We start from the raw sequence: 2,217 nt of genomic DNA, 5'->3' as shown, positions 1-2,217 counted from the left end.
TTTCCACCCCCACGGCTGGCATCTCCCACGCCCACCCAGCAGCATCCGGTGCAGAAACACATGCTCCAGGACCATGGGTGGCACTGACAGCGATTAGATAAAGCCGACCAGAACAGGCTGCAGCAACTAAAAACTACACTGTCATTGGAATCATAGCCCATACAAGTAGACACCAAACCCAGACAAGGTTTCTTCCTGCTAAACCAGAAGATCAAAATAGGACTCAGAGACTGCAAACATACAATTCGAAATGTCCAGGATATGATAAAAAATTATTTGTCATACAAAGAACCAGGAAAATCACAACCTGAATGAGAAAAGATAATCAGTGAAGGCCAATGCTCTGATGAATATGATGCTGGAATTATCTGACGAGGGTTATAGAGCAGCCACCGTAAAAGGGCTCCAGTGAGCTAATGCGAACATTCTGGAAACAAATGAAAAACATTAGAAAATGTATACAAAGAAATAATGATATTAAAAGAGACCAAATGGACGTTATAGACTTGAAAATAAAAAGCTCACCATCTAGATGGACTCAATAGTAGATGACTATGTCAGAGGGAAGAGTCAGTGAACTTGAAGACAGAACAGTAGAGATTGCTGAGACTGCACCCCAGAGAAAAGAGGGACAGGGACAGAGATCAGGAGCAGCGCAGAAGAGACTTGCAGGAGCATGCACCCCACAGCAGCCTGCAGAGGGGCAGACGGGGCTGCAAAAGTATTCGGAGAAATAATGACTGACAATATCCTAAATGCAGCAAAACATAGAAACCTAAAGGTGCAGGAAGCTGAACAAACATCCAACAGGATAAACCTAAGGAAATTCATGCCAAGGCACATCATAATTAACCCTCTGAAAACAGAAGACACAGAACAGCTCTAGAGTGCGGCCAGAGAGAAAGGACACATTGCCTACAGGGAAATTCCAGCTCACACGACAGGATTTGCCTCCTGCAGCCAGAGAGGCAGGAGGAAGTGTCACGACAGGTTTCAAGTGCTGCAGGAAAAAAGTGTCAACCATGAATTCCCTATCTGGTGAAAATACACTTCAGGAACATAAAAACCCTCTCATTTGATTGTTGAAGCAGAAATTAAGACAGCACGTAGAGCCCATTGTATGTAGAAGAAATTCTTAAGAAAATTACATTTTTTAAACAGAGAGGATAAAGGGACCTAAGCAGATGTAAGTTTTCCACACTTTGCTCTAAGTAGTGAAACATATGCCAGTGTCCTGTGATACCAACATACGTATGTACATTGTACCGCCTGGGACAAGCACTTAGAAAACTATATGAAGTGATACACCCCAAAGCACTATTAAGTAAATCAAAAAGGAACTCTGAAATATGTTTAAGTAACCCACAGGAGGGCACAGGCACCGGAATAGTTAAAAAGGTCTTGACAAAGAATAGTACAACAGAAGGCATCTCTGGTGTGCCTGTGAACGGGTGGCACAAGAGAGACCTGGGTGACGGATCTGCACCGATCCTCACCTCTGAGGTCACTGCTGTAATGATGGGGAAACAGAACTCGCCCGGAGAACGTTCCTGCGAGGGCCCTAGTTTTCTGAGACTACATACCTTGAGAGCTAGCTCTGTGACCATTTTTCTAGTTATTTGATCTGATCCAAAAGTGTGATAAAACTTCTCTCATGTCCCCAAGAAGACCAAATGACTATTTCCCAGACTAGGGCTCTAGTTTATGCCCGATGGTGTCAGGGACACTGGAACGTTATGTTCCTACATATTTATATTTCGGGAGGAATGAGGCCCAGAACTCTGAGGCATCTCAGGGTCATAAAAGCTAAGGCACACGGGGTATCTGAATTTTAGAGAGATGTTATTTAAGTTCCAAAAGGGTTGAAATTAGGACTCACATTTCCCACCTTTCCAAGGACATTCAGGAGGTGAGGGGACGGCTGCCTCCTCCCCTCCATAAGCAAAGAAAAATAATTTTTCCTCTTCTGTCATCTGTGGAGTGTCCAGCTCACAGAACACGGTGTTCCGTAAATGACCTCCATACCTTCCTGAGTCAAGCCCCCGTGACCGCCACCAGACCTTGCTGCTTATTGTAATGATTGTGTCTCCCGCCTGTTGACAGTTGAGCTCTTCCACCTGGACTCTAGTGTTGCAGGGTCCTGTCATCAAACCTGCTCATCAGCCAGCCCTGCTGCAGGAGGAGAGGACCACTGGCCTTCTCAGTGGTGCTGCTAAT

The sequence above is a fragment of the Galeopterus variegatus genome, unplaced genomic scaffold (genome assembly GCF_000696425.1).
Source record: "Galeopterus variegatus unplaced genomic scaffold, G_variegatus-3.0.2 Scaffold3649, whole genome shotgun sequence".
Classification (NCBI taxonomy): Eukaryota; Metazoa; Chordata; class Mammalia; order Dermoptera; family Cynocephalidae; genus Galeopterus; species Galeopterus variegatus.
The sequence above is the reverse complement of the archived record's forward strand: the minus strand, read 5'-3'. Positions refer to the sequence as shown.